A 13,425-nucleotide genomic window follows, 5' to 3' on the forward strand; every position below is an offset into this window, starting at 1 on the left:
GGCACGCAGGCCGAAAGGGAAACTAGCTAACTAAGCCTCGGTCCTCTAGCGCGCTCTGGAGCTACTCATCTGTGCCTGAAAGCCAAATATATCTGTTCAGTGAATAATGCTGGTAACCCACTCCAACGCGTTAAAATACAATATAGGTATATATATATATATACATATATACATATATATATATACATATATATATATATATATATATATATATATATATATATATATATATATATATGTATATATGTATATATATATATATAGGAAAACCATTTTGAAGCCAGAAGAAATATACTTAGGAGACTCTAGCTTTAAAACTGAGAATAGACTCAACAAGTAGGGACAAGTACATTCAACAGTTATAATCATGCATATAAAGATACTATCATGTATCCTAAGGTCACAAGATTTATTTCACATCATTCATATCATTATTCAATCACTATCTCAACACATAAGCACACTTTGGTGGCGCCACAGGATCAATCATGCTTCTGGGCAGCGGGTGCCCGGCGGGCAGTCGCCTGCCCGCTGCCGGCGACACCATTAGGGGCAGTGGGTAGGTAGCGGGTTCCCCTACCCCCACCTACCCCCTACTGACTCTTATTGCAATACTTGGGTCCCGGGATCTTTCGTGGAACCCGAAACCATGTCTAGACACTTTTAAACACAAACGACGACATCACGTAGTCAAGTTATAACACCCCCCAAACAAGCTAGATAAAAAGCCTTAACACATGTAGATCAAACAACAAAACTAGCACAGCGGAAGATAAAACGAGAACTGGATAAAAGAAATCCAAACGTGGTGTTACGCCACGTCTACCAAACACGGTAAACGCTACGGCGATCAATCTGCAAGTGTATACATCTATCCCAAAGACATCAGTCTAAAACTACATTTGGCGCACAGGCCACAAAACAAGGATCAAGGTACTAAGCTACCAGGCACTAGACATCGCGCGCGTCTAAACATCACCTGAAAGATACAAAGATAAACATTGGGACGACGCCCGGTCAGCGATAATTGCTGGTAACCCACCAATACATGTGAAATATCATACATAGAGAGATATAAGTTGTACAACCATTTTCGAAATGGAATACATAAGTATATAAGTCAAAAGCCAAGATCAACAGTCAACACAAGACTCCTAACTCACAAGGATAACACGGGAACACATCCCAAACCACAAAGGTTAACCACAACACAAAGGATAAAGACAAGACCGATGGCAACACATGCCAAAGCAACACATGCCTCCGTGACTACACACGTCACGAGAGAAGAATACACAACACCGGCTACACAAGCCCTCGCAACATCACCCATCACGAGTTGATATGCCTTCCTTATGCCCTGTTCCAACCTTATGGCTACCCCCAACCTTATATCTTCTTCCAACCATTACCTCTAGGACCCCTGCACAACCAAGTCCAACCTTATTCCTCCGGGACCGTCGTCCCCCACCAACGACCACCAACGAGACCACCAATTCATAGTACACAAGGTACCGTACACGGCAACACATGCCCGGATAACACATGTTATCCCCAAAAAACGTGAACCTTACACAAAGGCCACAACTCCATAATCACGTCACGGCCACCACGAGGACCGCTGCAATACCTTGGTGACTAGTGTCCCATACCACTAATCGTGCAATCCAGGTAAAGCCACACACGCACCACAACTCAACCAGAGTCAAACAACGGATCACAACGAAGGTATGAAACATACTCAATCAAGGAACGGGTCACAGCCCAACAACATCAACGATGAATAACACAAGTTATCATCAACCAAATGGAAGGTACAAACCACACACACGCTAGCATTAAGACAATAAACTAGCATGCTTAACAACGGAGAAACTCCAGATAGTTCTGAGGAACACACAAGACACCTCTTGGTCCAATGAAACACAATGTTGAACACTTAGCACGATTCAAGACACCAAAGTCCTACATGGATACCTACCATATAGTTCTAGACACACGAAACATCAAGAAGACACTCAAATAGTTCCATAAAAGAACATCGGGAAGTCAAAAGACCAAATACCGAGTCAAACGGATCACGGGGAATAAATCCCGAACAAACACCACCATGTACCCGCGGGTAGACCCACGGGTAGTGCCCCACCCGTGGTTCCGCCCGCGGGAACATATTCCCACAGGGCTTTGTACCCGCGGGTAGGCCGGCGGGTGGTGCCCCGCCCGCCGTTCCGCCCGCGGGAACACTCCAGTTCCACAACAAATCCCTTCGGGGATTTTCTTCTCCAAACACAAATTCAAGTCCAAAACATGTCAAATCTCACCAAACACAACAAAATGACTTGAATCATGGAAAATGCCAAGCAATGGCGCAAAGGAACCCTAAACACAAGCTCTAGATATGCAATATCACAAGACAAATGCATAAACCCTCACATTTCATAGCAAAACATAAGTAGAATCCAAGAAATCACATATAGGTAAGCAAAATAGGTTTTATAGAGCATGGGTTACCTCTTGTAGACCAAAAGACTTCACTTTACACCACAACAAGCTCCCCACAAGGCTTACTTTCCAAACCCACTTCAAGATTAAACCAAAAGATCATAAAGATCCTACCTTTAAGAAAAAGACAACTAAGATGGAACCAAAAACACAAGATGGACTTAGATCTTACCCTCCTAGATGCTCAAATAGGTGAAAGGTTGAATCTTGGTAGCAAATCTTGGAATCTTGACAAGGGTCTCAACTTGGCTTGGAGAATAAGCTACACTTCTTTTCTAGAGAGAAGGTAGTGCTAATTTCTAGGAATTGTAAGGAATGAAATGAAGAAGTCTTCTAGGTTAGGTTACAATACTAACTCTTGGTGAAAAGTCAAGAATACCCTTACTAACCCTTAGAAAGTGTAAGGAACAAGGGAACTCCCCTCAAAGCTCAAGGTACAACACAACTTTAAGGTTGACTAGTCAAATACTAGTCCTTGAGTATTAAAAATCAGGATTTTAGGAATTAATTCTTCAAATAAAATAGGATTAATTATTCAATTAATCCATGGATTGAATGTGAATTTTTGGGGTGTCACACAAGTATTGGATTAAAACCAAGAATCACATTAAATATATCATATCATGACCTCTAAACATAATTAACACCCGAACATGCAAAATCCCACCCAAATATACCAAGAATATCACAATACGAAATCCATGATTTAACCTAGGGCTCTAATCGCATTTAAATCACAAGATCATAACTTTATCTTTAAAATCAAGAACATCAAGATTTATGAAGAACAACACACAATTATCAGAACAGATTTAGTGCTCTGTAAAATTTTATTTCAGGTAAAAATTGGTCCGAGTATCTAAATTTTTGCCGCCACATCAGCAAACAAATTGGATGGAGAATATATAACCTAAACTAACTATCAGTTAGGTTAAAGGTTGGAATCTCATGAAATGTCAAAAATAACCCTTACCTCTTAAAGTCAAAATTAAACTTTTGAAGATATCTTTGTAAAAGACACCCCTTCCACCCAACCGGTCGAAAAGCTGCCTCTTCAAATAAAAACCCTCCAAAACTTTTCATCTTCCATAGCCGAATCACCCTCAAGCTTCATCTTTCTTAATCTTCATCAAAATGCCAAACACATTATGGCAACCATTGGAGATTCAAGCTCTCAACCGAATGAAGAACAATCCATTCAAGTCAATCTCAACAAGCTAGCTATTGGAATCAAAGCAAGAGGAAGCTTTGACCCCCAAGGATTTCTCAAAACTGCTAATGACTCGGAATTGGCTCAGTAAATTATCCAGGCACTCCAAAGCAGCGAACTAATGAGGTTATGTTCCTATCCATACTCTGGCTTCTATGATGAAGATGTAGCAGATTTTTATGTCCATGCCAAAGTTGTTGGTTGGACCATTGAACCGTAAATGGAACTCTCATCACCATTGATGAACAAGAGTTACACTCAACTTTTGGACTTCCTATGTCTAGTTCAGAACAACCACTGTTGGACTTAGACGTACATACATATGATCAAACCGAAGTCTGGGCAGAAATTAGAAACGAGAATGCATCTCTTGAGCCCAATCTTTCTGGTCACAAATCTGACTTGAAGGTAGAATATGAAATGCTAGTCAAAATTATCTACAAATGTATTTTGTGCAAATTAAATAGCATGGAGGATATATCACCTACAAGAATGGGATATTTGCATGCCTTGATGACTGGTGTTAGGGGAGACTGGAACAAGTTGATATTGAGCAGGATTGCTCATTTTGTAAAAGGTGCAAAAATCAGAAATGGCAAGTTCAATCATGTTCTAGGTTTCGGGTTACTCATTGGAGAAATAATCAAGAGAAAAGGATTAACAATGAGAGCTAGAAAGACATTTGGGAATAACCAGATACTCTACAAAGATCATGAGATCTCAACTGAGTCCAACCCCAAAAGAAAAATAAAACCGAGAGGTATTCCTGCTAAAAAAAGACCAGTGGCAGAAATTCTTGGTCTAGACCCTCAACTCACAACCCAACCTACTGCAAATCCAACCACAAGCCATAACCCTACTACAAGTCATAACCCTACTACAAGTCAAAATCCTACCACAACCACAAGCCAAAATCCCACCATAAGCCACAACCCTACCTCAAACTATGATCCCAACACTAGCCAAAATATCATGAACCCTTTCTCTCGGATAGCCCTGTTGGAAATAGTGAGAAATGAAGAAATTTACCAATTTGATGGACTTGACTTAGTCTTGGTAAATGAGTATCAAAGAGTACTCAAATGGAGAAAATGGTGACTTGGCTCTTATCAAGAATTGATGACAAGAGGACCAAGTATGGAAGAAGAAGAAGTATTCTCTTTGCATTGGGTTGGTAGTCTAGACATTGGTCATGCAACTATGATATCAACCATCAATGGAGTTTTCTTATCCAAGCTAAAAGCCAAGATGGCCAAGACTTCTCAAGAAAATATCATGCAAGAGAATGTGCCAACTGAAAATGAGTTTCTGGTGGATATTGCTGATTTTGATCAACCTATTGAGCTCTCTAGACACGTCACAAATTCAGAAGAAGGAAATGATACACATGCTCAAATTTTTGATCAAGATGATGTGAATTCACTTCTTATGGACATCGATCTTTACGATGTTAGTGTGTTAAATCAGACTGAAATTAGCCATGAAGATCAAGCCATGCAAGCTAGTCACCATACGGAGGAAAATCAGTCAAAACATCCAGAAAGTGCTCAAGGTGACACACACGTGTTGGAAGAGCACACACCGGAAGAAGCAAGAAATGTGCTAGAAAATCAAGCACAATCTCACATGCTTGAAGACAATTCTACTCAAGAAGGAGCAAGACATGTTCTTGTATCCCAAGAAGAGCACAATCTTGATGGCACTACTTCAAATGATCAATTGAAAAATCTGGAAAGTGTTGTACTAAGCCTAGTTGACCGAATGGAGAGTATGATTCAAGGAATCTATACTCATGTGGATCATGTTGTTAACACACAAGGAGGAAAATTCGAAAATTCATTTGATGAAAATAGAAGAAGTCAACAACACTTGATTGATACACACCATGCACTTGAGAGACAAGTTGGCAGAGTAAATGCTAATGTCAAAGGATTGCTCAATGAGTTCTTTATCCAACTGTCTCAATCCCTCAAAAATGATAGAAAAGCTAGTGAAGCAATTTCCGTGAATCAAAGCAAGGGAATTCTCAATGTGGTACATCAACAAGAGAAACAAATCAATGATGTCCACACAGATCTCATCTCCATCAACACCAAAGTAGGCTGCCTTCGAGGTTCATATGAAAATATATCAGAATCTGTGTCCTCTCTTCGTGCATCGGTACATACACTGATTGATTACGCCAAAAAGGGGGAAGAAAGATTTAGTCATTTGGAAGGAATGTTGGAAACTATCATGACTGCCATGGCATCCAAAAATATTGGTGCAAGCAGCAGTAGAGGAGGAGGCAGGTCTGCTGGCAGAAGCAACATTGCAAGAAGATGAGGGATGGAATATTGGTTCGGTGGTGATGCAAGCAATCCAGGAGGATCAAGCAGTACCAATACCACTAACAGATCATTTCGTAATATTATCTGTGCAGGTGGAAATCAAGAGCAAATAAACTGGTACAACAAATCAGCTCTTTATTTGGAATCCACACCAAGAGATGGCAGAGTTGAAATGCCAAGATTGGCAAATCTAAATGATTTACCAAAAGGAATGAAGAAGAGTGGTCCAAGTGACCAAAATATGTGAATTTCGAATGAGAATTTCAGGAGAATCAAGAGCTATGCAAGATCTTTGATGCCAAGCCTCAAGGAGATAAGAGTCTAGAAGAATGCATCATATGGTATGAAGAAGGTATACTGCCCGGAAACAATATCATTAAAGCATTCAACTATTATGTGATTGGGCAGGTATGCAAAGATTATGCCATTAGTGACAATTTCATTGAAATTAAGAATCATATAAATCATGTGCTAGAAGAAAGGAGAAGTAGAATAATCAAATGATTTGTATGATTGATGTCACAATATTTTTGTATGGTCTACGAACTTGGAGTATGACCATAAGACAATTTGCAATGATGTTCTTGATTATCTGATTATGATGCTTTTAAGTATTTTATCTACTGTTATTTTATTTGTCTTGAAAGGTAATATTTTTTAGCTTAGGTTGTAAAAATCGCATAATTGGGAAAGTTACAAAATTCATTAAACATTAAAAATCCAAAAATGCGAATAGGAAACTTGTTGCTAAAAATACCTTTCCTAGAGTCAAAATCAAATGTTAAACTTGTCATGGCTATGTCAAAGTTAATAAAAGGGAAAATTGTAAAAAATGCCCCTCTATAATATGTCAATTATCAATGTCACCCCTGAATTATGAGTGGTGTAAATGTTGCCCCTCAATTATCAAAACAGTGCACATATAGCCCCTCCCGTAACGGACATGTGGTTCCCCGTTAATGTACGACACCGTTAAGTCGGAGTAAATATGTAATTTATTCGTTTTTTCCCTCCCTCGGTTCGAAGTACTAGCGATGGAGAGCAGTGGGGAACCACATGTCCGTTACGGGAGGGGCTATATGTGCACCATTTTGATAATTGAGGGGCAACATTTACATCCCTCATAATTCAGGGGTGACATTGATAATTGGCATATTATAGAGGGACATTTTTTACAATTTTTCCTTAATAAAATCTTTTGAAAAATAATTTTTTAAAAAGACAAGCCAAATGACTGAGTATAGGTTTTGGCGTCATCAAAAAGGGGGAAAATTGATAGGAATATTTTTGTAATAAAGTTTTGATGAGCCAAATGTAATTTAGATCCCCATAGAATTTAGGTCTTTAGTATAAGCATCATAATCCAGAATATCGAGTCATAGGAAAACCTACTACATGAAGAACAAAATTAATTTGAACAATTAATTTTGGTCCTACAAGTAATCAACCAGGAAAGAAGCATAAAAGAATGGCGTTGCAACAAATAACCAGATGAGCCTAATGGCAAAATGGTAGAAGTCCTTACTCACAATGATCATACCTGAGATCGATTTCCCCTTAGGATTTTTTATAAAGGAGCACAATGTGTACAAGCAAGATGTGCACAAGAAGCAGAATGTCCTAAAGGAGCACGATGTTCATAATGTAGCCTTATCAGAAAGTCAAACAAGCAAAAAGTGCCGCAAAATGTGGCAAAGAAGCAAGATGATCATTGGATAAATTCGAAGGAATTGCAAAAAGTGCCGCAAAATGTGGCAAAGAAGCAAGATGATCAGTGGATAAATTCGAAGGAATTTATTTTGATTCACCCCACATGCCACAAGAATCCAAATTGCCTGAAGATATGATCAGAACGGTAGAAAAATTTATGAAGACATGAATATAAAATCTTATCCTAGAAATAAATTCTATCAGAATGATTTATTTCAAAGATACGTTGGAAATTCAAAATTGACAAAAGATAATAATATTTTAGAAACAACTTGAAAATCAAGTTGAAATAAAATATTATCTTGTCAGGCAAGTTGACAATCAAATCAAAATTGAAGACCTACCATTGTCAACAATATCAGGCTACAAGATTGAAAATTCAAATATCAAATTACCCCACTCCAACAGATATATTTGATTTCCTATAAAAGGCCATGAAGACTTGAAGAAGAGAGACACAAGAGAACACACGGATGAACAAGTGCAAAATCTAGAAATACAAGTGCTCAAATATTCATTGAAATATCTAGAAAAGAGACTTAGTCTGAATTGTCCCAAAACTAGTTGGAGAGAGATACAATTACCTTTGTATTTGTAATTGTAAAAAGAGTATAGCTGTGTGCAAAATACTCTAGTGGGTGTAGCTGTGTGCAAAACACTCGTGGTTGCTAAGTGTAGCTGTGTGCAAAACACTTAGTTGGCGTTGAGTATAGCTGTGTGCGAAATACTCGTAGTTGAGTGTAGCTGTGTGCGACACACTCGGAGTTGGGTGTAGCTGTGTGCAAGACATCTGGAAGAAGTGCTTGTGTAGCGCTTATTCACCATTGTAACTGTGTGTGGAAAATAGTGAATTACTCCTAGAAGTGAATGGAGTAAAGTGGACTAGGAAGATTACGCCACTTCCGAACCACTATAAATTGTCTCTCTCATTTACATACCGCACTTACATAGCTCGCTTTATTTATTTATCATCCGACTAACATGTTTACTATTCACTGTCTATCTTAATCTTTCGGGTTTAGTGTGTTTTCACGTATGCATGTAACTCAAACTTTCCATGCTTAACATTTGAATTATTCTAAGCAAGTTTGACGTGTTGCATGAGACGTTTATCATACGGTTGACGTGACACGAAATCTTATTTATAGTCTTGAATATTATTGTTAAATATTGAGTGCATCATCTCCTTTAAATATTCAAGATATTCAAGTCATCCTTACACATCATCTGAGCTTATCCTACACGTGCATGTGATTCAAATTACTGATTGGGCATAACTCTTTACACTTATTTATTCCGATGTGCATTTCAATTTAATTACTTCTCCATTTACTTGTTATTTAGAGTTTAAATTACCAAAGAGTTATTTACTTAGAAAAAGTTTTAAAAGTCTATTCACGCCCCCCCCCCCCCCCCCCCCGCTAGACTTTTACCACCCTATCGGGACCAACAATAAACTACTAAACTACATTGCAATACATAATTGCCTGTGGGCTAAATTACGATCATAGTTCAGTATTTCATCATAATTAATCAAACAAATATAACGAAATTGCCTGTGGGCTAAATTCCATCATATTACATACAATTAATCACAAATGATATGTCCAAAACTTTATGTGATCAAAATAAACCGCTTAATATATAATTTTAACAGATTAAGGATGTTGTGGCTACTCCCCAACCAAATAAAAATTATAAGATCACTAGACAATTATCATTGCCATCTTTATGTAATTTAAACCTTAGACAATTTTAGTAAATTAAAGATGCCGTAGCAACTCTTTAATTAATCGAAAATTGTAATCACTTGGCAAAAGGGGAATTTAAAGCCTAATAAACAAATTAAACCAACACATGATAGACAATTATTAGGTATACTCTCAGGAAAGTTGGTCTAGACGAAGCTTGGTTAAATACCAACTCCTTAGATAGAGTAGCGTCGCAAGGGGACTAGTAGCAAGAAGGCTTTTAAGTCAGGGCCATAGAACTAGTATTCATCCACAAGAAACTTCCCTAAGTCATGCGTTCTCATGTTTGAAGTAAAATCGTTTGGAAGATCTAAAGATTGTAGATTCACATATGGATAATGAAAAAGTGCCGTGAATCTTGAATTCAATTACACTTTTAATGTTCCACTTGTTTTTAGAAGAGATATTGCATTATCAATTAATTAGGTTATTTAATGAACATAAATAACGAAATATAAATGCATAAAAATAAAACAAGTACTCAGAGATTGATCACGCAGTTCGGAGCGCTTCTCCTACGTCTGCGGGGCAACCCACGTCTGCCCAATCCACTATAGATGTTCACCAAGGAGTATTACAAGAGGTAAGTACAAATGGCCCTCAGCCTTTACCACTACAACACCTTCATAACATCTACTCAGGATTGTACGTGCATGCCGTGACGATCTTCAAGCGAAGCTTCAGCTGTACCAGGTACTGACTGTGTAGCTCAGTAGAAAACCCACTTAGAATAAATATGATAATTTGATTCAGAATATTGCAATATATATAATTTCGCTTCTCTCAATATAGCATATCAGAATTAGTAGAATAGAGTGGTTGAGTAATGCTTCTCAATTTAGCTTTAAATTTTCAATCCGTGAGCATTTGTGATAGGAAAAATCCATCCATTTATATTGATTTGCTCTCAACTGACTTTCCCCAAATATTCCTATCCAAACGCCTTGAACACTTCATAATCCATTTGAACAAGTTACAGCCACACATTAATTTTCCCATGCAGAGATGAAGTCCATAATTAGCATACCACCCAAAAAGACCATGGCCACACGGTAATTCTTCATAGCTGATTAACACCAATGTCCATAATCAATATTCTTCTTCATAATTTCGAAAGCCTCCAATTTGAAACTATAGTGTAGAAAAATATAATCATACCTTCTGATAGGAGACGGTCCATGGTCCATATGTTAATTTCAAATAAATGCTCTAATTATTTTGTCAATTAAATTAGCCAATTTAAACGGATTTAATGTGTATCATTTGTACACTTACAATCTCCTTTGGCAATTTAATTGGCAAAATCTAAGACATCTATACTTTGGGCAAATAGAAAGAAATAAACAACATTTTTATTTATAAAGAGCCCATAGTATATCAGTTTGACAAAACACTAAGCATTAGAGTTATTTGAATTACCATGGCCAACGAATCGTAGCTCCATCCAAATAAGTCACATTCAATTCACTGTAAGAGGAGTCAAAACTGTAGACTGTTTCATTCAAAGATAATCCAGTATAGTCCATCATAATACTATTAGAAATCCAGAATATAAACCAAGATGCATTATAGTAGATAATCTAATCCATAATGCAACCGAAACCCTTATACCAATGCATTATAAACCCTTATACCAATGTATTATAGTAGAAATCTAGAATAACCACAACTCCCCCTTATTCCAACCATACTCCCCCTTAGTATATACTCCCCCTTTTTGCCAATAAATTGACAAAGGTGAACATCTATATTAGTGGATTGAGTCTGACGGAGTGCCCTATTGGATTGAACCTGCATAAGAAGATTAGAAACAAAACGAGAAAAGCAGAACGTGATAACAATTGTAAACAAATAACATATAAGCACAAGTCAAGTTGGAGCACATTAAGTAGATAAAACATACCAAGTAAAAAACGCATTCAAGCACAAATTCGTAGCAAATAACACAAAAAGCACACAATTGGGTCACTCAAGAAGACAGATTGGTAAATAAGATAGTAAGCACATTCAGATAAATCACATTTATGCACAGATTCATATAAAGCCAAGTCAAGCACAGATTCATACTAGATAGCACGGTAAAACACACAAACAGAACAAGCACGGTCATGTAAAGCATATTCAGCCAGAGATTTAAATAGAGCAAAATCAAGCACAGATTCATATAAAGCAACTTCAGGCAAGAATTTATAACAGTTAGCACAATAAGTATACAAACAAACACAGATACGGTCATGACCGGACCAACAAAAAAAACATTCACATAGTAACAAAGGAGAGTACAAATATTAAACAAATTGCATCAAAAGTTCATCAAGTAACCATAGAGAATTCAAAGATGCAACATAGAAACACCAATAAAATAACTTAAGCAAAAAATATGTTTATCAATTAAAAGCACTCAAAACAACGCAAGTATAACATGTAGTAAACGCATAGAAAACCGTCAAGAACAAAACACAAAGAATCAAATCGCAATTTAGAGTAGTAGGTAACGAAAGGATTAAATGCAAGAGAAAAAATTGGAATAGAGGACCAATCAATCATAGAGAGACACATGCACAAAAAGACATAGATGCAATGCGAGAGCATGTAGGAACTGAACCATTAATTCAAAAGGTAAATTCTCTTATCCTGAGACAGATTCTATCACAGATGCAGAATATTACATTGGCAAAGATGAAGAAATGTCAAGATTTGATAAATGCAAGGATATTGAAGTAGAGGGCACCAAATTAGGTAAATGAACACATAAAAACTTAGCTTTAGATATAGGAAATTTGCAGGTAATTCACAAGACACATTAGACAAAGACACCCTAAACACATTCAAGGAATTAACAAAAGGAATTAGAGAGTGATGAACCTGTAAACTTTATCACCAACGATGATGGCAAAATTAATTTTGAAGATGGGTGATCTATTGTGGATGCGTGCTGGAATGTCAATGTCATCTCGATCGTTGTCTGATTCTGACTCTGGTTCAGGTTCTGGTTGATTAGATATGGGCGATGAGGTAAATGACTCAGGATCTGGTTTCGGAGTACCAGCGTCAGGGGATTTAGGGCGGTTAGCTTTAGGATCTGTCACTGAGTCAGGTTGAGTAACTTCGATAATCTCATGTGGTTGATCATCGATTACGACATTTGTGGACACCATGATGGTTTTGATCACCTTATTGTATACTCTGTAGGCTCTGCTATTTGTTGAATAGCCGAGAAAGATTCCTTCGTCGTTTTTTGGTTCAAATTTTGAGACTGGATTCCTATCTTTCAATATAAAACATCGTGAGCCGAAAAAGTGAAAATATGTAATGTTCGGCTTCTTACCTCTCCATAATTCGTATGGTGTTTGTGTTGTGCCTGGACGAAGGTAGACTCGATTGATGATGTGACATGCTGTGTTTACAGCCTCTGCCCATAACTTCTGTGGTAATCCTTTGGTGTTTAATAAAACCCTTCCCATTTGCTGAGGAGTCTTTGGAGCTGAATACTCATGAGTGATTCCTGATTGGTTATAGAAGTCATCAAACAGCTTGTTTTCGAAATCTCTGTCGTGATCACTTCGGATTCGAACAATGGATTCATTTCTTTCTTTTGGGAGTTTTAATCCCAGTGTTTTGAATGTTTCAGGTGCTTCGGATTTTTCCCTGAGAAAGATTACCCACGAAAAAACGTGAAAAGTCTTAGACACATACCAGTATGTACTCCTTACCTCCGAAGCTTTCTGTTTGAGTTGGACCAACGAGAGATCCATGTGGATCAATTCTAGGCACCGACTTGTGTTTATGGTATGTTGAGCTGGATGAGATTATTTGGTTTGCTTCCCAGCTTGACAGGCACCGCAGATAGTTGACTCGACTTTCATCTTGGGTAAACCACGAACACCTTCTACGTTTACAAGTTTATCAAGGAGTCTATAAC

The sequence above is a fragment of the Ipomoea nil genome, unplaced genomic scaffold (assembly GCF_001879475.1).
Source record: "Ipomoea nil cultivar Tokyo-kokei standard unplaced genomic scaffold, Asagao_1.1 scaffold0878, whole genome shotgun sequence".
Lineage (NCBI taxonomy): Eukaryota > Viridiplantae > Streptophyta > Magnoliopsida > Solanales > Convolvulaceae > Ipomoea > Ipomoea nil.